The 27,015-nt window shown below is 34.2% G+C and overlaps 1 pseudogene across 1 annotated transcript; it reads right to left on the bottom strand.

Moving 5' to 3' along the window:
* Positions 1 to 2: 2 nt before the first annotated feature.
* LOC309653095 (splicing factor U2AF 35 kDa subunit pseudogene) lies at positions 3 to 27,015 on the bottom strand (annotated as a pseudogene). The gene is made up of 2 exons (XR_014268772.1): positions 8,715 to 27,015; positions 3 to 6,900 (listed from the first exon to the last, which is right to left on the bottom strand). The product of XR_014268772.1 is annotated as a splicing factor U2AF 35 kDa subunit pseudogene (transcript).

Genomic DNA, 27,015 nt, shown 5'->3' with positions numbered 1-27,015 from the left:
AGCCCACGCACCTCAATGAAGAGTAGCCCCTGCTTGCCACAGCTAGAGAAAACCCGCGCACAGCAAAAAAGACCCAACGCAGCCAAAAAAAAAAAGAAAAAAAAGATAATACAGTACCTCCACTTTTTACCAATTATATTAGCATACATTTTAAAATGATAATTTGCCTTACTGAAGTGTGACAAAGCAGGTGCAGTCACACGTTACTGACATTATCATAAATAATTAGAAACATTTTGGAACAGTATATATTGAGAAACTTAAAATTTTTAAGTTTTAAGTTTAATATCACTTTTGGTATTATTGGCCTTAACCAATAATCTAAAATATAGAAAAGATAATGTGCATGTGATTGTTCACCACAGCATTACTTATAATAATGTAAAATGGAAAGCAATTTGTCTTCAACAACAACAGAATCACTAAATAAATGTTTTCTACATTTACTGTGTAGACTATTTTTTTTGAGGGGGGGGCCGAATCACATGGGACTTGTGGGATTTTAGTTCCTTGACCAGGGATCGAACCCAGGGCCCTCAACAGTGAGTGTGTGGAGTCCTAACCACTAGACCGCCAGGGAATTCCCAGTGTAGGCTATTTTCAACCATTGAAAAATGCAGTTGTGTAGATTACATTGCAAAATGAGATGGTGTTTACTGCTCAAAGTGAAGTGAAAAAAAAAACAGCATATAAAATTACAAGTGCACTCTGTTTTCCAAAATATCAGTGGTTATATGTAGGTGAGCTATTACGAGTGATCTGTTCTTGTTTCTCAAATTCTCTTTAATGTAATTTTATTTCTATTATTCAAATAAGTTTCTTTTAAAACAAAACAAGGAATTATCTTTTAAAAATGGTACAGTGTTCTTAAATATTTAATTCCCTGCACATTTCAGAGACAGATTAAAGATTTGTTCATAAAACCTTCTCATTTTAGTTGTTTAAACCAGTTCTTTTGTAGGCATAGTGCTGAGGGATAATGAGGAACAAGGTCTCTTCTAGGTCCAACCTAGCACTTAGGGAGTTCTCACTCCTCTGAGTGTTCCCTTACTCTCTCAGAACACTTGCATTCATTTAACCATTCAAAAACACTTCTACAGTCCTACTATATGCAACACATTATGATCACTGTTAGAAATATGAAGAAAAAGAAGGGATTTTACCAGTGAGGAACTCATAGATCAGTGGAGGAGAAACAACTAAAATGGGTTTAGTTCCAGAATAGATATAGGACTAAGTATTACTGGAACGAATAGAAAAGAGCAAGCATACTCACGTATCTTGTTTCTGAATATCTGTGATTCTGTAATTCAGTGTCTCTATCATTGCACGTTTCTGATACAGCAGTTCTTTAGGGTGTCTCTCGCTTGGCAATTCTGTGAGTGTATTATTCAATAAATAGGTTTTGTAACATGAGATGATTCTAATTCACCTCACAATTTTCAAGTTGAATTAATTCCTTTCCCCCCAATATTCTGTAGTTACTATAGATGATTCTCACTCTCTATTAGGTTTCTTAAAAATATTTGCTCTCTTTCCATTAATATCTCCCAAGTAATGGAATAAAGATACTGTTAGACTAATACCAACTGAAAAACAGACACAAAAAGAACACCTCTATATCAGGTAGGAGTTTTTGTTTATGAGTAATAGGAAACTCACTACAAAATAACTTAAAAACGTAAATGGTATAGATGGGATTGTTGTCGGACCCAAGTACATATGCCTGATGCATAGTGAGGCCAAACAAACTGAAATGTTGAAGTTTGGAGCAGAAAAAGTTTTACTGAAGGGACAAGCAAGGAGAACGGGTGGCTCATGCTCAAAAAACAAGAACTTCCTGATGGGTTTCAGTGAAAAAGTTTTTATAGGCAAAATTTGTGGGGAGAGCTGCAGCATGTGTAACCCTCTTCTGATTGGTTAGTGGTGAGGTAACACAGTGGTGTTCCAGGAATCTCAATCATCAGGCTTCTGGTTCCAACCAGTCTGGGGTCCACCTACTTGTGCTCAACCTGAAGTTACCATCCTCCATCTGGGTGGGGATCTTAGTTTCTTTAGAACTCAGAGATATGAATTAAATTGTTAGGCACAGGGATTGGTTCAAGATGGCGGAGTAGAAGTACGTGTGCTCACTCCCTCTTGCGAGATCACTGGAATCACAACTAACTGCTGAACAATCATTGAGAGGAAGACACTGGAACTTACCAAAAAAGATACTCCACATCCAAAGACAAAGGAGAAGCCACAATGAGACAGTAGGAGGGGCACAATCACAATAAAATCAAATCCCATAATGGTTGGGCTGGTGACTCAGAAATTGGAGAACACTTATACCACAGAAGTCCACCCACTGGAGTGAAGGTTCTGAGCCCCACGTCAGGCTTCCCAACCTGGCGGTCTGGCAACAGGAGGAATTCCTAGAGAATCAGACTTTGAAGCCTAGCGGGATTTGACTGCAGGACTTTGACAGGACTGGGGGAAACAGAGACTCCACTCTTGGAGTGCACACACAAATTAGTGTGAGCATCGGGACCCAGGGGAAGGAGCAGTGACTCCAGAGGAGACTGAACCAGACCTACCTGCTAGTGTTGGTGGGTTTCCTGCAGAGATGGGGATGGCTGTGGCTCACCATGAGGACAAGGACACTGGCAGCAGAAGTTCTGGGAAGTACTCCTTGGCATGAGCCTTCCCAGAGTCCACCATTAGCCCCAAAAAACAGGTGGGTAGGCTCCAGGGTTAGGTCACCTCAGGCCAAACTACCAACAGGGAGGGAACTCAGCCCCACCCATCAGCAGACAAGCAGATTAAAGGTTTACTGAGCTCTGCCCACCAGAGCAACAGCCATCTCTACCCACCACCAGTCCCTCCCATCAGGAAACTTGAAAAACCCTCTCAGATAGCCGCAACCACCAGAGGGCAGACAGCAGAAGCAAGAAGAACTACAATCCTGCAGCCTGTGGAAAAAAAACCACATTCACAGAAACATAGGCAAGATGAAAAGGCAGAGGGCTATGTAGGAGTTGAAGGAACAAGATAAAACCCCAGAAAAACAACTCAATGAAGTGGAGATAGGCAACCTTCCTGAAAAAGAATTGAGAATAATGATAGTAAAGATGATCCAGGACCTCAGAAAAAGAATGGAGGCAAAGATCAAGAAGATGCAAGAAATGTTCAACAAAGACCTAGAAGAATTAAAGAACAAACATCTAGAAGAATTAAAGAACAAACAGAGATGAGCAATAAAATAACTGAAATGAAAAACACACTAAAAGGAATCAATAGCAGAATAAGTGAGGCAGAAGAACAGATAAGTAACCTGGAAGACAGAATGGTGGAATTCTCTGTCGCAGAACAGAATAAAGACAAAAGAATGAAAAGAAATGAAGACAGCTTAAGAGACCTCTGGGAAAACATTAAATGCAACAACTTTCCCATTATAGGGGTCCCAGAAGGAGAAGAGAGAGAGAAAGGGCCCAAGAAAATATTTGAAGAGATTATAGTTGAAAACTTCCCTGACATGGGAAAGGAAATAGCCACCCAAGTCCAGGAAGCGCAGAGAGTCCCAGGCAGGATAAATCAAAGGAGAAACACACCAAGACACATAGTAATCAAATTTACAAAAATTAAAGACAAAGAAAAATTATTGAAAGCATCAAGGGAAAAATGACAAATAATATACAAGGGAACTCCCATAAAGTTAACAGCTGATTTTTCAGCAGAAACTCTGCAAGCCAGAAGGGAGTAGCATGATATATTTAAAGTGATGAAAGGGAAGAACCTACAACCAAGATTACTCTACCCAGCAAAGATCTCATTCAGATTTGACGGAGAAATCAAAAGCTTTACAGACAAGCAAAAGCTAAGAGAATTCAGCACCACCAAACCAGCTCTACAACAAATGCTAATGGAACTTCTCTAAGTGGGAAACACAAGAGAAGAAAAGGACCTACAAAAACAAACCCAAAACAATTAAGAAAATGGTAATAGGATCATACATATGGATAATTACCTTAAACGTGAATGGACTAAATGCTCCAACCAAAAGAAGGAGGCTTGCTGAATGGATACAAAAACAAGACCCATATATGTGCTGTCTACAAGAGACCCACTTCAGACCTAGGGACACATACAGACTGAAAGTGAGGGGATGAAAAAAGGTATTCCATGCAAATGGAAATCAAAAGAAAGTTGTCAAATCAATGCTCATATCAGACAAAATAGACTTTAAAATAAAGAATGTTACAAGAGACAAGGAAGGACATTACATAATGATCAAGGGATCAATCCAAGAAAAAGATATAACAATTATAAATATATATACACCCTATAGGCACATCTCAATACATAAGGGAACTGCTAAGAGCTCTAAAAGAGGAAATCAACAGTAACACAATAGGAGTGGGGGAATTTAACACCTCACTTACACCAATGGACAGATCATCCAAACAGAAAATTAATAAGGAAACACAAGCTTTAAATGACACAATAGACCAGATAGATTTAATTGATATTTATAGGACATTCCACCTAAAAACAGCAGATTACACTTTCTTCTCAGGTGCTCATGGAACATTCTCCAAGATAGATCACATCTTAGGTCAAAAATCAAGCCTCGGTAAATTTAAGAAAATTGCAATTATATCAAGCATGTTTTCTGACCACAACGCTATGAGATTAGAAATCAATTACAGGGAAAAAAACAAAAAAACCCACAAACACATGGAGGCTAAACAATACGTTACTAAATAACCAAGAGATCACTGAAGAAATCAAAGGGGAAATCAAAAAATACCTAGAGATAAATGATAAGAAAACACGATGATCCAAAACCTATGGGATGCAGCAAAAGCAGTTCTAACAGGGAAGTTTATAGCAATACAAGCCTACCTCAAAAAACAAGAAAAATCTCAAATAAACAATCTAATATTACACCAAAAGGAACTAGAGAAAAAACAACAAACAAAACCCAAAGTTAGTAGAAGGAAAGAAATCATAAAGATCAGAACAGAAATAAATGAAATAGAAACAAAGAAAACAATAGCAAAGATCAATAAAACTAAAAGCTGGTACTTTTGAGAAGATAAACAAAATTGATAAACCATTAGCCAGACTCATCAAGAAAAAGAGGGAGAGGACTCAAATCAATAAAATTGGGAATGAAAAAGGAGAAGTTACAACAGACACTGCAGAAATACAAAGCATCCTAAAAGACTACTACAAGCAACCTTACGCCAATAAAATGGGCAACCAGGAAGAAATGGACAAATTCTTAGAAAGGTATAACCTTCCAAGACTGAACCAGGAAGAAATAGACAATATGAACAGACCAATCACAAGTAATGAAATTGAAATTGTGATTAAAAATCTTCCAACATACAAAAGTCCAGGACAAGATGGCTTCCCAGGTGAATTCTATCAAACATTTAGAGAAGAACTAACACCCATCCGTCTCAAACTCTTCCAAAAAATTGCAGAGGGAGGAACTCTCCCATACTCATTCTATGAGGCTACCATCACCCTGATACCAAAACCAGGCAAACATACTACAAAAAAAGAAAATTACAGACCAATATCACTGATGAATATAGATGCAACAAACCTCAACAAAATACTAGTAAACAGAATCCAACAACACATTAAAAGGATCATATACCACGATCAAGTGGGATTTATCCCAGGGATGCAAGGATTCTTCAATATACGCAAATCAATCAATGTGATACACCATATTAACAAATTGAAGAATAAAAACCATATGATCATCTCAATAGATGCAGAAAAAGCTTTTGACAAAATTCAACACCCATTTATGATAAAAAACTCTTCAGAAAGTGGGCATAGAGGAAACCTACCTCAACATAATAAAGGCCATATACAACAAACCCACAGCAAACATCATTCTCAATGGTGAAAAACTGAAAGCATTTCCTCTAAGATCAGGAACAAGACAAGGATGCCCACTCTCACCACTATTTCTCAACACAGTTTTGGAAGTCCTCGCCACGGCAATCAGAGAAAAAAAAGAAATTAAAGGAATCCAAATCGGGAAAGAAGAAGTAAAACTGTCACTATTTGCAGATGACACGATACTATACATAGATAATCCTAAAGATGCCACCAGAAAACTACTAGAGCTAATCAATGAATTTGGTAAAGCTGCAGGATGCAAAATTAATACCCAGAAATCTCTTGCATTCGTATACACTAATGATGAAAAATCTGAAAGAGAAATTAAGGAAAAACTCCCATTTACCATTGCAACAAAAAGAATAAAATACCTAGGAAAAAACCTACCTAGGGAGACAAAAGACCTGTGTGTGCAGAACTATAAGACACTGATGAAAGGAATTAAAGATTATGCAAACAGATGGAGAGATATACCATGTTCTTGGATTGGAAGAATCAATATTGCGAAAATGACTATACTACCCAAAGCAATCTACAGATTCAATGCAAGCCCTATCAGATTACCAATGGCATTTTTTACAGAACTAGAACAAAAAATCTTAAAATTTGTATGGAGACACAAAAGACCCCAAATAGCCAAAGCAGTCTTGACGGGAAAGAAATGGAGCTGGAGGAATCAGACTCCCTGACTTCAGACTATACTACAAAGCTACAGTAATCAAGACAATATGGTACTGGCACAAAAACAGAAATACAGATCAATGGAACAGGATAGAAAGCCCAGAGATAAAGCCACGCACATATGGTCAACTAATCTATGACAAAGGAGGCAAGGATATACAATGGAGAAAAGACAGTCTCTTCAATAAGTGGTGCTGGGAAAACTGCACAGCTACATGTAAAAGAATGAAATTAGAATACTCCCTTACACGACACACAAAAATAAACTGAAAATGGATTAGAGACCTAAATGTAAGACCGGACACTATAAAACTCTTAGAGGAAAACATAGGAAGAACACTCTTTGACATAAATCACAGCAAGATCTTTTTTGATCCACCTCCTAGAGTAATGGAAATAAAAACAAAAGTAAACAAATGGGACCTAATGAAACTTAAATGCTTTTGCAAAGCAAAGGGAACTACAAACAAGACGAAACGACAACCCTCAGAATGGGAGAAAATATTTTCAAACGAATCAATGGACAAAGGATTAATCTCCAAAATATATAAACAGCTCATGCAGCTCAATATTAAAAAAACAAACAGCCCAATCCAAAAATGAACAGAAGACCTAAATAGACATTTCTTCAAAGAAGAAATACAGATGGCCAAGAAGCACATGAAAAGATGCTCAACATCACTAATTATTAGAGAAATACAAATCAAAACTACAGTGAAGTATCACCTCACACCAGTTAGCATGGACATTATCAGAAAATGTACAAACAACAAATGCTGGAGAGGGTGTGGAGAAAAGGGAGTCATCTTGCACTGTTGGTGGGAACGTAAATTGATACAGCCACTATGGAGAACAGTATGGAGGTTCCTTCAAAAACTAAAAATAGAACTACCATATGACCCAGCAATCCCACTACTGGGCATAAACACAGATAGAACCATAATTCAAAATACACATGCACCTCAATGTTCATTGCAGCACTATTTACAATAGCCAGGTCATGGAAGCAACCCAAATGCCCATCGTGAGACGAATGGATAAAGAAGATGTGGCACATATATACAATGGAATATTACTCAGCCATAAAAAGGAACGAAACTGAGTTATTTGTAGTGAGGTGGATGGAGTTAGAGTCTGTCATACAGAGAGAAGTAAGTCAGAAAGTGAAAAACAAGTATCATATATTAGCGCATATATGTGGAATCTAGAAAAATGGTACAGATGAACTGGTTTGCAGGGCAGAAATAGAGATACAGATGTAGAGAACAAACATATGGACACCAAGGGGGAAAGTGGTGGTGGTGGTGGTGGTCGGATGAATTGGGAGATTGGGATTGACATATATACACTAATATGTATAAAATGAATAACTAATAAGAACCTGTTGTATAAAATAATATATAAAATAAAATTCAAAAAAATAATTGTTAGACACATTCCCAAGGAGGAACCAGGCCCAGGCCTCATACTGCACTATTGTTTCTTCCTGCATTCCTTCCCTTCCCTGATTAACAACTGTTTGTATCTGCCCTTTGGAACTCAGGGAAGGCCTAGAAGGCTGAAAACCTTTTTCCTACAAATAAGAACTGGGGGTTGTGGTGGGGGGGAATGGAAAGGGTTTTGTGCCCGGGAGGACCCCAGAGGGTCCTGCTTGCTTTCAGTGTTAGAGAGGGTGGGCTGCAGCATGGTTTGATCTAGAGATTTATGATGCCATGAGGATTGCAGCTATGTTTTCGTATAATTATCTTGGCTCTTCCCTTCTCTTTTGTTGGCTTTATTTGGGGGCAGACTACTCTCGTAGCTGGGTGGCTGACAGCAGCTCCCTGATTTACATGCTTTCTTATTCTCATCAAGGGGGAAAAAAAGAGCATGTTTCCTCCAAATATTGAACAAAAATCCTGGAGTTCCCACCTATGAGACTTTCTCAGTCATGTTCCCACACTGAACAAATAACTTTAGCAAAGAAATATACAAAAAATATCAGATTCTGTTGCTGGGAGTAGGTGTTGTGTTGATACCACCTAAATCAAAAAGCTGTGACAAAATGAAAAGGGATACAATCATGTTGAAGTGGTGACCAATCTACCCAATACAAAGTGACTTAGTATCTGATACATACTAAGTACTCAACAAATTTGTTTCACTTTATTTAATTTCCCTTACATATCCAATTCTTTCAATACTAAGGAGAAAAAAAAAACATTCATTGGTTTTCATGCCAGAAAAAAAAAAAAAAGATCTTCAAGGGGAATAAAATCCTTTATAATTTATGGGTTAAAAATTCTGTGCCTTGATTTATAAATCTAGTGTTCTCCTTGCTTTTTGATGTCAACGCATTTCAAGTGTAGGAGAAAAAGATTCTGAAAATAGGTGGAAAAGTGTGGGTGGCATGGTGTTTCCCAAATGGAACATATTTTTAGTCTCTGCTATCCACCAGTGTAGAGAGTCTTTTTCTGAGTAAGATTTTTCAATTTCCTTTTCAATCTGTGCCCTTAACCAATACTTTTTCTCCTCACTACACAAATTGAGGTTTGGATTTTGAAGTTCCTGTGTTAAATATTTCATAATATTATATCATGTTCAATAGAGTCATGTGAACTCTCTTACCCACCATACAAATGTCTGGCAACTCTATGTTATACATGAGAACGCTTATAATAGCCTATCGTTACTCAGCATCCATTTCCCTGGAGTTTCCTGCTGATTTACTCTGAAATCATTAAGAAAAGAATAGTTATTTGTTAGCTTGTACTTTTATTTTCTTTATATAATTGCTTAAACTTGTCACTTATGATTTGCTTAAGGGCAAAATCAAATGAAGTAATTTTGTCCACTTTTCCTGACAACCTAAGTCTGAAAAGTTCAAGTGTATGCAAATGTAGTGTTTATAACAAATTATTTTAGGCAAGCACCTTATGAAGGAGATGCAATGAATTTCTGCCTTTAGGAATTTTGAGCTATTAGGAAGTCTGGTATAGCACTAATAAAATACAAACACTTACAGTCAAATCTTATTTCTGATGCTGCTAAATGAGAACTTACAGCTTAATGTAATAGGCAATTTAGCATATAAATGTATACCATAAAAGCAAGATGTTGGCAGTTCAAAACAATAAATGTTAACCTGCGGGCAGGCTGTTACTGAGGTGTTAAAGGCCCCTGAAATTTTAATGAACTTGTTTAGACTAAGAATTTTCTGCTCTAAGTATGTTGCCTGAATTTACCCACTCCCAATTTCATGCCAAATTACAGAATGAGATATTCAAAAAGTTAGACCTGAAGTAACTGACATTTTCATTGGATTATTTTGGCAAAAGTTTTATTTCAGCCTTTTCCCTTAACTATGATGTTTGCATCTGTCATCTATTCTGGTAATTCTCTAAGTACATTCTAGTGGCAGTCTATTTCCCAGAACCAAGAGGAGGCATGAAATGTCTCTCTTAACTCGGAGAGCCATTTTCAATGCAAGTACATAACAACATTTTTTATAATCTAAATAATACAAGGATAGCTTTATTTCTTTCTCATTTTTCTAAGCAGATACAGATGCCAGTCACTCTAACCCTCAGGAGAGAGAATACCATCTTGACAGTGGAATTCATTGAAAGGGGAACCAGAGGAGATTCTTCAATGTGGATAGAAACTCTTAAAAACTCCATAATATCAAGCAAAAGAAGTCCAGACTCTCTAAAGCCATTCATATTGTTGACCAATAATTTCTCGTCAAACTTTTGCCTTTTTTTTCTGAGTCTTCATCAGCTTATTAGTTCTGTTAACAATCTTACTGACTTTTTTCTGTATCTTTAGCTGACTCCTCTTCTGTGGCCCCCACATCTTAAAGTTAGATATTCTCCCAATTTTGCCCTAGTCCCTCTTTGCCTTTGTTTTTTCTTTCTTTATTTAGGTTTATTACATTTACTCCCAGAGAGTTTCAGTTATACCTATGAAATAGACCCCAAAATCTGTGTGTCAAACTCTCCTTATCATTTGAGTTTCAGATATAATTTTCAACTTCCACTGCTTCTCAATACTGAGATAGGTTATTAATAAACTTAACAATTCCAAAACTTAGCATATCATCTTTTTAAAATATAGTGTTATAAGAAAACCACAGGCCTCAAATGGCATCACTTGTGCTAAAGCCCATGATACCAAACCTAGATTTAATACCTGATCTAATTGCAGTTTAAATGTAATCTTAATGGACCAGTCTGGAATTTTCTGTCATGTACCAGTAAGGTCATCAATCATGTGCCTCTCCATCTCCCACAAGAAGAAGAAGCAATCTGCATGGTAAATTCCTTGCTTTCCCTTCCCCCACAAAAAAAAAGATATCCTGGCCTGAAAATAACCCTTTCTTTTACTTTGTTAATAGTTTCTTACCCCACTCTCCTTCTGTCTATAAAAATTTCCCATTTTGTACTCAGAACTCTCTTCTAGTTGCTAGATGGGATGATGCCCAACCCATGAATCAGTGGATAAAGCCAATTAGATCTTAAAATGTACTTAATTGAATTTTTGGGGTTTTTAAAATACTAGTAAATAATAAAATATCAGGAATTGTTCTAAGTGCTTTACATAAAATAAGGCACTAAATTCTGAAGTAGGTACTATTTCTACCACCATTCCCATTTTACAGATAAGGAAACTGAGCCACAGAAAGTTTCAGTGACTGCCCACGGTCATACAGCTGGTAAATAGTAGAGCCAGGATTTGAGCTTGAAAATCTAGCACTAGGGTCCTTGTTCTTAACTACTTTGCTTTGCTGCATGGTTTCCCTTACTATTTTCTATTGATTTTACCTCTATTCTCCTCACATCAACCCTTATAATCATATTTTTTTTTACTTTTTCTTATTACTCCCCACCTCTCTTCTCACATCAGATCAGTTGCTAAATTAACAAGTCTTGTATTTCTACCACTTCAGGTTTGTTTTTATTTTTTGTGAGAGAGTGGACTCAATTTTTTTTCCTAACTCCAGCCTCTCTCCATTCTAATTCAGCAGTGGGGAGATGAATTTTACTACAGCACAGCTCTAATGGAGTTCCTAACAAATTTCTTTCTATTTACAGAAAAAGAGAAACAAAAACAAAACAGACTCTTCAAACTGAAATTCATGGTTCTCCACAATATATGGCTCCAACCCACTTCTCTAAGCTTATTTATTATGTTTCTAATACATGAGATCCATTGCTTAGCCATGTTGAACTGCTTGTTTCTGTCTTTGTTAACCTCATCTAATTCTATCCCTAATTTCATAGTTATTCATTTTATAGTCTTTATGCACAACAAATATAACCTGTCTGTTAGTCCCTGCCTTTCCTAATTACAACTCAGCTGCTAGTACTATTGATCTCCAATATATAGGTTCAATCCTGCCCATTATAGGGCCAGAACCAAACAATCTTATTGATATATGAAGAATGCTATTTTGTGGTAAAAATATAAAGAGACAATAAATAACTCGGAAAAGAAATATAAATGGCCATTAGCAAACAAAATATTCAATATTGTTTGTAATAAAAAATCAATATTAAATCAATAGCCAATGTTATATGAGATGATCAGCTTCATAAACTTGTGATGCATATTATTTATTTTTTTACTATATCACTACAGATTTTATTCAGAAACCCATCTTTGTTGGTTTTGTTGTTGTTTAAAAAATTCCCATTATGAACTAATTTGGTCAATCAATTACACTTTCTAGAAAACATAGGGTAAAAATGGCATGGCTTAGAATTGCCCACATCCTTCATGATCTCTCCACTACCTTCTGTCCACACTCTGGTCCCCAGACCCTGACCTCCATCTATGCTTCTTGCAATGGTGTCCATATAACTCTCACCACAGTTCTCTAGAAATGGGCTTCAAATGCATGAAGTTGCAGAAGCCTTCTCCTGTACACACTCCCTTTTCATACTGGTGGCAGCAGGCTTCTCTGAAGTCTGTCCCAGAGGAGAGCCTAAAGTCAATCAAATCCTTTTCTGCATCTTCTTCAGGATGAAACTTGACATACATGTTTACAACTAGGTGATCTCCAAGGTTATCACAGACGTTCTTCTCAACTTAACTCTATTTTTCTATTTCTGTAAAAACCTCCTCAAAAAATTCATCATAATGTACTTACATTTTGACATCACTCATAGCACAGCACAAACTGTCAGCAGGCAATGAAGAGTTTTGAAGGCTATGGTACATGTTCAAGCAAGCAATGGTCTGGTTGGTTTATTGTGCGACTGAGCGGATCTGTCTCCATGAGGACATACTCCAATTTTGAAATAAAATGAACAGTTGACTTTGTCTTTCTTGGTGCCAGAGATGGAGATCAAGTAGTCTGCCATTTCCCACCCGCCGCTGCCAATACTACTGCCTGCACAGCTGACCTTCTATGAAGGGAATTTAAATCGGCATAACCTTTGGGGAAAGCAATTTAAAAAAAAACAGCCTATAATAGAAAACAAATAGAAAAAACTTAAATATTCATGATAATAATAATCACTAAGTTAAATATAGTATATCCACTCTATTGAATTATTCATATTTATATGTAGTGAGATAGAAAGTTCTTTAAGATATATTTAATTGAAATGTAATGGTTGCAGAATGATGAGCACCATATTTGTATCAATACATACAGATAAAATATCCAGAAAATACACAAAAATGTATATAAATTTATGTGTGAATTATAATGTGGTAATTCTAAGGTCCAATATTAGTGTAATGTTGAATAAATTTTGGTACATCCATATGGTATTTTGAAAATCATATGTAAATGTTTATAATATAATGTTATATAGGTAAAGTAAGTTATAGTTTATATCTCTGGTGTCAAACACAGGGCCTGACACTGACAAGTGAATGTTCAATGAATACATGTGCGTATATTACAATATTAATTGGAAAAAGAAAAGATAGCATACATGCTCAGAGTTTAGAAGGAAGTTGACTAAAAATTCAGCAGTGATTATTGATGGGTAATGGGCATAAGAATATTTTAAATATCACCCATGCAAATATTTCTTCCACAAATGGTTTTTTGTTGTGGTAGAAAGAATAACAGTCCCCCAAATATGTCCATGTCCTAATTCCTGGAACCTGTGAATATGCTATCCACCTGGTAAAAGAGACTATACAGATGTGATTAAAGACATTGATTATCCCAGAGATTATCCCAGATTATCCAGGTGGGCCCCACCTAATCAAAAGAATCTTTTAAAAGGAGAGAATGTTTCCCAGCTGTGGTCAAAGAGAAGTGTGTGTCAATGTAAGTGTCAGAGAGATTTGACATTAAAGGTTTTAAAGATGAAAGAAGGGGGGTGCAAGCCAAGGAATGCGAGTGACCTTTAGAAGCTGGAAGTGAATTTTCTCGTAGAGCCTCCGGGAAGGAATGCAGCCTTGCTGACACCTTGATTTTAGTTCAGTGAGAGCCATGTTAGATTTATGACCCACAGAACTATAAGATAATAAATTTGTGTTGTTTTAAGCCAGTACATTTGCGGTAATTTGTTATGGCTGCAATAGAAAACAATTACATTTGTTGAATACAAATTAAAAGTATAGATACACACACACACACACACACACAATCATCGTTAATCCCACACCAGATATATCTACTACAACATTATTATATATAGATAGATACATAGATACATAGAACATTTTCCTTTACAAATATAACACATCTCAATAAAAGGCAACTTCATTCTTCCACTTGCTCAGGTCAAAATCCTTGGCATCAGTATTGTTTTTTTTTTCTTATATACCACGTTCAATTAATCAGCTCTATATTTGTAATAATCTGACCATTCTCACCATCTCCAAATACTACTTGGATTTCCATAGCCTCTAAATTTTCTCCCTGCATCCATACTTGCCCTGCTAGTCTATTCACCATAGAGCAGCCAGAATTATCCTTTACAAATATATATCACTCACCTTCTCAATATATCCTCTCTTTCAGAATAAATCTAAATTCTTTGCAGTTGCTTATGAGTCCCTAGAAAGATATGGCCCTCAGCTGCTTCTCTGATCTCATTTCCTATCACTATTTGCTCTTAGTCACTCCACGGCAGCCATTAATACCCTCCATGTTTTTTCCCCCCAAATACCAACCATGTTCATAAAACAGGACTTTTCCACTCTGATTCTTTTGCCTAGAATGTTCTTCTTAAAGATGTCTATGTGGCTCAATTTCATTTCTCTTAAATTCCTGCTCAAATATCATCTATCCCAGTGGATTTCCATGACCTCTGTAACACTATCTTCCCCATATTCTCTATCCCTTTTACCCAGCTTTATTTTTACTCATAAAACTCATTACTTCCTGAAATAAATTATACACATTTCAGATATTGTATATGAAATTGTATAGTTATATGCATTTTATTTTGTATGTATTTTATAAGCATTTGTATGTGTTTTCTTCTTTTCCCAGGGTATGGAACACTATAAATAACATAAATGTTTTTCTCTTACAGTTTTGGAAGCACATGTATATGAAATGATCTCTTCCTAATTACTTTTGTTATTGTATGTCTTTGAGTTTGAAGCTGTTATGTATATTCCCACTGTGAACACTCTTATTGGTGTGCCTCAGTGTAGGGTTTTGGGGTTTTTTGGGCATTTATCCTTCTTGGTGGTCTCTGAGCTTCCTGTTTCTGTGGGCTGGTGTCTGACATTAATTTGGGGAAAATTCTTAGTCATTATTTTTCAAATATTTCTTCTGTTTCTTTCTCTCTTTTTTCTCCTTCTGGTATTCCTGTTATGTGTATGCTACACCTTTTGCAGTTGTATCACAGTCCTTGGATATTCTCTTCTGTTTATTTGTCTTTGTTCTCTTTGCTTTTCAGTTTTGGAGGTTTCTTTTGAGATATCCTCAAACTCAGAGATTCTTTCCTTAGCTGTGTCCAGTCTACTAATAAGCCCAGCAGAAATAATTCTTCATTTCTGTGTTTTTAATCATTAGCATTTCTTTTTGGTTGTTTCTTAGGATTTTCATCTTTCTGTTTACATTGCCCATCTATTTTTGCATGCTGTCTACTTTATACATTAGAACCCTTACCATGTTAATTATTGTTGTTTTAAATTCCTAATCTGACAGTTCCAACATCCCTTCCATGTCTGGTTCTGATCTGTCTCTTTAAATTGTGGGGTTTTTTTGCCTTGTCTGTATTTATGTGTTATAATATTTTCTTAATAGCTGGAAATAATGAACTGGGTAAAAGGAACTGCAGTAAATAGGACTTCAGAAATATGGTGGTAAAGTGTATGTGGGGGGGGACAATGTTCTGTAGTACTATGAATAGGTCTCAGTCTTTTAATGAGTCTATGCCTCTGGACTATGAACTTCATAGTGTTTTTCTCCCCACTTAGATGGGATAGGATGGCTAGAGTGGGGTGGAATTGCAATTCATCAGTTACTGTTCAGGTTTTACTATCCCAGCCCTGGTTCCTTTATTGACTTCCACTCATGAGTCTCTGCTCTTGTAACTGTGACTCATATTCACTTGTCTGTTTCTCCAATTTAGGAGGCAGTGGTTTGCCCTGTGTCTTCTCGTCTCTTCTAGGTCCAAGAAGAGCTGTTGATTTTTCAATCTGTTAAGCTTTTTACTTGTTAGCATGGAGTGTCAACTTCCAAGCTCCTTACATGTAGAACTGGAAATTGGAAGTCTCTAAAGGGTTTTAAAATTCACTCCAATTGTTTTATATCCCAATGTCCTCATCTGTGAGTTTTGTTTAATTGCCTTTCAATAACATGAAAATGTGAAGAATTTATTTTTTCACAGAGAGTACATCGGTTAAACAATCTTAAGTCTATGTGTTTCCAATAAGCCCTTTTGGATAGCTTCACACATGAATGAAAACTTCATAGGGTATAAAAATTCATGGGTGATAACTTTCACTGATTAGAACTCTGTAAACCTTGTTTTATGCATCAAATACCTTTATTATTTTAAAATAATCTATTTGTATAATTTTATGAGTACCGTTTTGATGGTAGTGGTTTTATGATACATTTTAATAGCTGCTGAAATGAGTCCTCACTATTTGCATTTTTATTATTTTATTGGATATACTCAGGCATTTTTTATTTTATATAATCTTTTAAATTATTTTAAACCAATTTCAAGAATTCCAGCCCCAAACACTTGTCCTCTAAATGAAACTGCATTAAATTCATAAATTAATTTTGTCAGAATTAATATTTTCATGGTATTTACTTTCCTTCTAAAAACATGACACATTTCTAGTTGTTCTGATATGATTTTATGTTCTTCAATTTGATGTTTTGGTAACAGTTTTATTGAGATATAATTGACACATCATACAATTTACCCATTTAAGTGTACAATTTAATGACTTTTAGTATGTTCACAGAGCTGTGCAGCCATCACCACAATCAATTTTAGAATATTTTCATTATCCCCCAAAGAAGCATTATACACTTTAGCTATCTTCCGGCAATCCTCCCCATTTACCTTAGCCTAAGGGACCCATTAGTACTCTCTGTTTCTATGGATTTGCCTCTTATGGATATTCATTATAAATGAATCATATTATGTGTGGTCTTTTGTGACTGGCTTCTTCCCCTTAATGTAATGCTTTCAAGGTTCATATGAGTTGTAGCATGTATCAGTATTTCATTTATTTTTATTGCTGAATAATATTCCATTGTATGGACATATGACATTTGGTTATCCATTCATTGATAGATAGATATTTGGGTTGTTTTCACTTTTTGGCTATTATGAATATTATGAACATTCATGTACAAGTTTTCTTGTGAATGTATATTTTCACCTCTCTTGGGTATATAACTAGGAGTAGAATTGCTAGGTCATATGGTAAATCTATGTTTAAGCTTTTGAATAACTGCCAGACTGTTTTCCAAAGTATCTGCACCATTTTACATTCCTTCCAGCAGTGCGTAAAGGTTCCAGTTTTTCCACATCTTTGTCAACACATCTTTTTGATTATAGCAATTCTATTGGTTGTGAAGTGGAATCTCATTATAGTTTTGATTTGCATTATCCTAATAATTACTGATGTTGAGCATCCTTTCACATATCTATTGACCATTGGTATTTATTCTCTTGAGGAATGTCTACTCAAATTCTCTGCTCATTTTATAATTCCATATTTGTCTTTTTATTATTAAGTTCTAAGAGATACGATTTGCAAATATCTTCTCCCATATTCTCTCCCATTCTGTGAGTTGTATTTTCACTTTCTTGATGGAATCATTTGAAGCACAAACATAATTTTTTAGTTTAATAGATTGTAATGAAATCCAATCTATTTATATTTTTCCTGGGCTAGTTTACAGTAGGTACAGAAGAGTCTCGATTAGTAAAAGAGGGCATGCCCCATTATGTGAATACTTTTAAAACCTCTGCTTGTACATATTTAATAATGTTTTATTAGCCAAAACAATTCACATGACCAAGGCAAAACACAAAGGTAGAAAGATATACTTAACTCCTTAATGGGAGGAACTGCAAAATATTGTAGCTTATTTTGGTAAAATCTATCACATCCATAATAAGTGACACTTCTACTATGATGTTTTATTCCACAACTAACAACCAGGACTCTGAAACTTATCTAAGCTCAGTTCACAATACTTTTTTGAACATTAAAAATTAGGCTTTTCAATTTGAGTCAACTATACAAGTCTATTGCCTTTGGCTCATCTATAACTTGCTTATCCTATTACTTGACACAAAGAATCCAGAATGCTTTCAGACTGAGCCACCCCAGATATAACACTTTCCTATCACCATACTTTTTTAGGACACCTAACTTACTCTAGCTTGTCTTATATTTATTTATATACTTGTCTTCGCTACTAGATCATGAATAACCTTGAGGGAAGGGATCATATATTACTTCTCTATCTCTGACAGTCTTGCCCATGACCCTGTCTCTTGTATTTTCTCTATATTTGTAGAAACCACTGAACCAGAGCCCAGATTCTCATTTTATTTTTGTTTGTTTAGCCTTGCCACACTTCCAGATAAAAGATTTGGCTATATAGATGTTCCATAAGTTATTTACCACAATTAGAGTTTAGATTGGGCTATGGTTGTTACAGATTTCCCATACCTATGGAAACTTCATTCAACAAACTGATCCAGTAAGAACATCTGACCACTGCATCATTGAACTTTATACACTGCTGTTCTATGTATTTATTTGCATAATCAGCTCATTGTAGCTTATCCAGATGAAGGGCATATGGAAAAGATTTAATGAATGTGTTTCTAATTCCATTTTTCTTAAGGGAATTTCTTCACTATTGGTTTCTGACTCTTCTCTCTCTCTCTCTCATTGTTATTATTCTTTTTTAATGAACAAATTATCCCATCTTTGGCTAGTATAAGCCCCTTCAAGTTGACTTCTGTGGGATTTTTTTGTCATGAGCCTAATAGCTTTTGATAGCTTCTTAGCTTTCAGACATGACAAGGTGTTCTAAACTCAATTTGTACATTTCCTAATTCATACTGGAATTAGCTATTTCTCCAAGAATTCCTTCTTTTAGTAGAACATTGTATTTATAGACCACTATCTTGGTGCTAGGAATGATCATTGAAATTGGGTTGGTTGTTTCTCCTATTTAATTATCTAAGGCCTTTTTAGAATATTAAATAACAGGTTTGAAAAATGATGAACTTTATCTTGTCTCTAACTTTAATGGCAATGTTTCTGAAATGGTAGCATTAAGGATAATGCTTGTTGCATATTTATACTAGATTGCCTCAATCAGGTTAATGAAGTTCTCTTGTTTACATATTTTGGTAGGTAACTTTCTCAGGTTAGGTGAAGTCTCTATCTTTATGTTCTGAAAAAAAATTTTTGACATGAATGTGTATTGAAATTTAATTGAATGCTTACATCTGTTATTACAATCACATAGGTTCTTCTGAAATCATTTTATATGATATATTGGAGTAATATATTTTCTGACCTAAAAATTTTTTGCTTTTTGGAAATAAACTTTTGCTGGTCATGATATATATATATATATTTTAACATGATGGAAAAAATTTTTTTATTTTTGTGAAATTTTTATATGCTTACTCATAATTGACATTAGTCTATAATTGTCTTTCTTTTACTGTTTTTTTCTCCTGAATAAATTAGGGATATATTTTCTACCCTATGAAAAAGTTTAAATTATATAAGAATTATCTTTTTTTTTTTGTCTTTTTGGTAAAAATAATCTGGAACTTTTATGTGTGTTCTTTCAATTATTGATTAAATTCCATTGATTCTCTATTTCTTTTTTGGTCTGTTTTACTAATTGTTTTTGAGGTATTTATCTCATCTAGTTTCAAATGTTGGATAAATTTGTTCATAGTATTCTCCAATGAATTTTTAATATCTATGCTGTCTTTCTAGTTATACTCTCCTTTTGTCCTTAGTTTTATTTATTTGTATCTGCATCTTTTCTTTCCTACTGATTAGTATTTCTATGTCTTTTCAAAGAACAAGGTTTTGTTTTCTTTATTTTTAATTAATTATTTGTTTCTATCTTTATAATTTTTCCTTTTCTTTTATATTTAGATTTAGTTTCCATCTCCATGACTCTAAGTTGAATGTTTTAGTGATGTATTTTCAAAATTAAAAACAAAAATTAATTTGTGTATAAATTGCCCTCTAAATAACAATTTAGCTACATCCCCTAAATTTTTTGTAGTGCTCATTAGGATTCAGATCTAAATATTGTGTAATTTCCAGTATAACTACCTCTTTAACTCACAATTTATTGAGAAGGACATTTTAAAGTTTCTAAATATTTTTCAACTATATTCATATTGTGATATTTTATTTACTTGCATTTTGGTCAAAGGATGTTATCTGTGTTATGTAACTTTTCTGACTTTTGTACTTCATTTTGACCATTATGTGTTTATTTTTCATTCATGTTCCCTGCATACTGTTCTTCAATATAGATATTCTGTATTTGGAATCCAGGGTTCATTTTCTCTCTCTCTCTCTCTCTCTCTCTATATATATATATATATATATGAATATATACATATATATAAATATATATGTGTGTATGATGTGTAGGTATATGTATGTATTAGATCAACCTTGTTAAGTTTGTTGCTCCTATCTTCCATATCTTTACTAATTTTGAATGTTTGTTGTTTGACCTATCATATTAAAAAAATGTCCAGGTAGGAGTGATATTTCTGTACCTAAGGAAAGTGATACTAGAGGAGTTTTGCTTACTAATTTGATATGAAAAATTCTTCAAAAATCAGGAAAGAGATAATTGGTGAATATGATATACATTTTTAAATTATTATTGAAGTTTTATGCAGTATATAGTAATGTTATATGGTATTAATTCACAATTTTTTTGTCTAAAGCTTATGCTAAAATAATTACAGTAAATGTCATTATTACTTATTATCATCATAATTGACATGATTATCATTGTGATCATTGATACCTTTTGTTGAGTCTTATTATATGGTAGACACTGAATACTTTATATACAACATTTTTTTTTGGCCATGCCAAGGGGTATGTGGGATCTTAGTTCCCAGACCAGAGGTCAAACCTGTGCTCCCTGCAGTGGAAGTGCAGAGTTTTAGCCTCTGGGCCACCAGGCAATTCTCTATATACACTATTAATTCCTTATAAAAGTCCTCTGAAAAAACTGCTAAGACAGCTGCCATTTGTAGATGAGGAAACTAAAGGTAAGAGGCTATGTAACATATTCTAAATCAAATAGTTTTACGTACCAGAGCTGGGATTGTGAGCAAGTGTGTCTGATTTTAAAGTCTTTGCTATTTGCTTCTATTCTCTATACTTCAATGCATAACCAACTTGTTTTTTCATATTTTCTCACAAAGATCATCTTTCCATTTATAGCTATAGTGCCCTGTGTGTGTATGTGTGTGTATGTATGTATGTGTGACTGTCTTTTCCAGCCACAGACACCTTTCCTTACTTTGATCCTGATACCTGAGCCTGTGTCACACAAACCAGGCTGAACTGTTCAAGCTGTGCTTTCCTCGTGTGGCTGGACACAGACGTAAAACTGCAGAGAACACAGATTTTCAAGCTCCTTCTTTCTGCCTACCTAGAAGTCTCCTTCAGGCTGTAGGCACCTCAGTGGGGTTAGTATCAAGCTAAGGATGGTGACCTGAAGTTACAACATAAGAAGTAAACAAATTGCCAAATAAGGAGTTTGTTTCAAGGCTGTTCCTCTTTACTTCTATAAGCAATCTCAAATAAGAAACTGCTTTTCCCCCTTAGGGTAGAAAGGTAGAAGGATTCCTCCACAATCTAGGCAAAAAGTAAGATCCTAACTATATCAGGGTGGATAACCCTAACCTCGGATTGGGGTTCTTCAAACAAGGGAGTAAAAATCCAACCTCAAAATTTCTGGATCATTAAGTTATGTATGAGAGTTTTTCACACTGAATTTGACTTTTATGTGCTTTCTTGAGTTTAAGAACCTATTTACCCACTAACATTGTACATGTTTTACCCATCAGTATTATTCTTAAACAAATGCCCTTTTGACCTTTGACAAATATGTTTTCAATTCCTTATCTCACACTAAGATAAATGTATCTATAACTTGAAGAGTTACCAATCCAAGAATATTTGTATGCTAATAAAAATCAAAGTCCAATGTTTAGAGACAAAATATGGAATTTCAAGAATTAGCTTCTCTATAAGCATTGTTTTTTTCCCGACCCTTGAATTGTATAATTCAAGAGCATCACTTACAAAGTTTACTGAGAAGACCATCCTCTCAAAACAGACATTGCATCTTCAGTTGCCCTTAATTTTTTTCTTTCTGTACCTCGCTTACAGGTGCTTCACATTTGATCACCAGGGGCTAATTACTTCATTTTCCTTCCACTATCAGTTTTATATGCAATCTCTCTCTTTATGGAACTGTACAAAAGTAACAAACAGAAACATCAATTAAATAGAATTGGGAGACAAGAAGGGGGAGGATAGGAGAGCCCAATGGAAAGAGAAAGGCTCCTCTTCTTTCCTGGCAACAACTCAACCAGTGAAAAAACATGGACTCTTTGTTTACTATAACCCTCCCAACTTCCGTTTACCCTCTATAAGTTCTTTTTATAAAAAATTGTATTGGAGTATAGTTGATTTACAATGTTGTGTTAGTTTCAGTTGTACAGAAAAAGTGAATCAGTTATACATATATATGTATCCATTCTTTTTCAGATTCTTTTCCCATATAGATTATTACAGAATATTGTGTAGAGTTCCCTGTGCTATACAGTAGATTCTTGTTAGTTATCTATTTTACATATAGTAGTGTGTATAGGTTAATCCAAATCTCCTAATTTAACACTTCCTCCCACGTTTGCACTTTGGTAATCATAAGTTTGATTTCGAGATCTGCTTGTTTCTGTTTTGTAAATAAGTTCATTTGTATCATTTTAAAAATTAGTTTCCACATATAAGTGATATTATATGAAACTTGTCTTTCTCTGTCTGACTTACTTCACTTAGTATGATAATCTCTAAATCCATCCATGTTGCTGCAAATGGCATTATGTCATTCTTTTTACAGCTGAGTAATATTCCATTATATATATATACCACATCTTTAACCATTCCTCTGTCGATGGACATTTAGGTTGCTAACCCTCTATAAGTTCTCCTCCCCTTGCTGTATGGGGACTTGAACTTGGCTCACCATGGTTGCAGACCCTGAATTGCAATTCTTAGCTAATCCCGAATAAACCTATTTTTGCTGGAGAAATAGCTGGCAGTCTATTTGTTTTAGGTCAACAGAACTGAACAACTTTGTTTCAGGATTAGTGGATAAACATGTATTATAGGTATTCACTATAGATGAGCATATATTGTTACTGTTTGCTCATGGAAGGTGCAAAAAAAACTGTTGAGGAGACTGGGAATATTAGATGTAGTATAATTTAGTGGGTACAGTCTTGGCTATTGAAATTAGATCTACATGAAGACTACAGGCATATCTCAGAGATATTGTGGGTTCAGTTTCAAACTACCACAAAAAAGGAATATCAAAATAATGCAAGTCTTACCAATTTTTTGGCTTCCCAGTACACACAAAAGTAATGTTTACACTATACTGTAGTCTATACTAAGTGTGCAGTAGCATTATGTCTAAAAAAACAATGTATATACCTTAATTAAAAAATAGTTTGTGACTAAGACATATCATCATCTGAGCCTTCAGCAAACCATAATCTTTTTGCTGGTGGAGAGTCTTGTCTCAAAGTTGAGAGCTGTTGACTGATCAGGATGGTGTTTGCTGAGGTTGAATGGCTGTGGCAATTTCTTAAAATAAAGCAACACTGAAGTTTGGCACCCTGATCAACAATTTTCTTTCACAAATGATTTCTCTGTAGCATGCAATGCTGTTTGGTAGGATTTTACCCACAGTAGAACTTTCAAAATTTGAGTCAATCCTCTCCAACCTTGCCACTGTTTTCAACTAGGTTTATGTAATATTCTAAATCCTTTGCTGTCATTTCAACAATCTTCATGGCAAGTTCACCAGTAGTAGAGTCCATTTCCAGAAACCACTTTCTTTGCTCCATAAGAAGTAACTCCTCATCCACTAAAGTTTTATATTTATCAAAAATATAATAATAAGAAAGCTTGACATATAGTGAAAATTATCAAAATGTGACACAAAAACACGAATTGAGCAAGAACTGTTGGGAAAAATGGTGCCAATAGACTTACTTAATGCAAGATTGCCACAAACCTTCAATTTGTAAAAAACACAGTATCTTAGAAGCACAATAAAGGGAAACACAATAAAATGAGGTCTGCCTGTATATCGCTTGTCCTTATTAGAGGTATGATGTTGAACAAATCATTTTAACACACTTATTCTCATAGGAAGGTTAAACAAAATAATGTATATAAAGTGCTGGGCAAATAGTAAGGACTCAGTAAATGTTAACTAAACCAAAACAAAAACAGCCCCAATGGAAACTTGGGAGTGCATCTGGATTTCATAGTCCTGTTGAGAATTAGATTGGGTCATTAATCAATTTAACTTTACTTTCCAAGCTAACATGTATTTGTAAACTATTTATACTTTATAAAATGAAGACTGTAGGTAATGACTACAACTCAGACCCTAAAGCAAAATTCCCTGATTTTATGTGTTTGAATTTTTCATATAAACTCTCTGTCTCAGAACTCTGCTAATGTTTAAGTCACATGCTAGCCTTCTTGGATCAGTTTTGCATTCTTGACCATTCATTCAATAAATAACAATTTATCTTATATCTACTATGTACCATGACTGTATTATTTGTGACTAGTGTAAAGTTGCATAAGATGTTGCCACTGCTTTTAAGGTATGCACAGGTTTAGTAGAGGAGACAGATATGTAAACAACTAATGATAACAAAAGTTATCTGTATGCAAATCACTTGTTATAGAAAGTGCAAGTGACAAATATCATAAAAAAGGTTGACCTGAGTCATGATAATACTTAGTGTGGAATAGTAAGATTCATAAACTTTATCTTATGTACAATATTAGGACAATAGAGCAAGACACAGGGAGAAGGGTGCCAAGTTGACTCTTCCTGCAGTGGGATATAACAGAGCCATACAATGTTTTGTCACTATTAGCTGTGTAATTATGAGCCCTACTTTTTTCTCTTCTGTAAATTGGGGTAATAAAACTTTCATTTCAATATTTATTCTGAGGACTTGTTCTTTCACGCAACAATATTTATTAAATCATTATTCTGCCAGACAGTGTGGTAAGTGGTGGATTAAATAAGAAAATGTAAATAATGTACTTGATACATGGCAGGACCTCAATAAAACACAATGATATAAGTGGTAATAATCAACTAACAATAATAACAGTTATAATTTATTGAATATATTCTATGTGATACTTACCTTCATTATTTGGAAATGTTTCCCACAACTCCCAATATCAATATTAATAATATTATTCATTATATTATTATATAAAATTATATAATAAAGTTGTATATTATAACTAGATTCTTATATATTAATATAAAATTGATATTATTAATATTAATGCTATTTATACTATATTAGAAAATATAATATTTGCATTATAAATATTAATATTTCCCTTATACAAGTGAGTTAACAGAAAGGTGAACCTTTCTCCCTAAAGTAATATGTTAAAGCACTGGTTTGTTGAAGCTGAGACTAACATTTCTTCTAATTTAACATGCTACTTTTGATAAATAAAGTTTTTAGCTTCTTAACTAAAGACATAAATTCAAGTCTAAAATTTAATTTTATTTTTAGGAGCATAAAATTTGGCATAACTTTTAGTGGATAATTAGCAAATTCCTACTGATTTTTCCTTGAATTTGTTGCTTAAATGGATGATCTAAAGGAAAAGTAACTGGACAATATTATAACCCAATCCAACATTTTTAGTGTTTTTAGCCAATATTACCTTGTTTATTGGGTTTTTTTACATATTTTTAAGTAAGAAATTCAAATTAATTTTTAGACAGAAGAGAGGTTATTTAACATTTTAGAATGAATTATCTCTTTTTGAAATTCTTGCCCTCAAATATACTGCTACTAATCTTTTCACATGTAGGCAAATCAAAGCTTTAATACAGTATGTTTAATTTTTTAAAAATATAAAATTCTATTAGGGCAAGATATTCACATTAAGTTGTGTGAGATAATTTTAATTAAATTGTGATTTCAAGATAAATGTTATAAAGCAGAAACTAACACACCATTGTAAAGCAATTATACTCCAATAAAGATGTTTAAAAAAAAAAAAACAGGGAGGAAACAAAAAGAAAAAAGAAAAAAAGAAACATGAACAACATTATGATGAAAAAATATTTTTAAAGCAAGTGAAATAATTTCACCTTAGTGTACTCCCTTTTCATTTTTATTATAAATTATTATTTTTCTAGAAAAAAATAATAACACAAATAAGCCACTTTAATAGTAAATCATAAAAAAAACTCATGACTCAGAGATTACCATTGTCATTACTCAGATATCTCCTATGAAAATGCATACATACACTGAAAATATTCTTGAAGTCATTTTAGCAGGCATAGCAATCTGAGGTTCATTTGAAGCATTAAAACTTTGTATGTTTATTCTTACACCTTAGTTGCTTCCCATGGCATCTTGTGAGTTAAAATAGGAAAGTCTGGTATTATCTCTTCCATTTTATAGATGAAGAAAAGATAAAGATATATTTTCATGTTGGTATATTTTAAATATCTTAAGTAGGTTGTATGATCTGTTAAAGAAAACCTCATATATGAGTAAAGTTTAAAATGTCAAAAATGAATCATTCCTATTTTTTTACTGAGACAAATACTCTTTTTTCTTGATCATGTTTTGTGCCTTTTAAAAAATATTTATTAGTTTATTCCTC

Source organism: Balaenoptera physalus (assembly GCF_965194825.1).
Source record: "Balaenoptera physalus genome assembly, chromosome: X".
NCBI classification, from domain to species: Eukaryota; Metazoa; Chordata; class Mammalia; order Artiodactyla; family Balaenopteridae; genus Balaenoptera; species Balaenoptera physalus.
The sequence above is the reverse complement of the archived record's forward strand: the minus strand, read 5'-3'. Positions and strand labels throughout refer to the sequence as shown.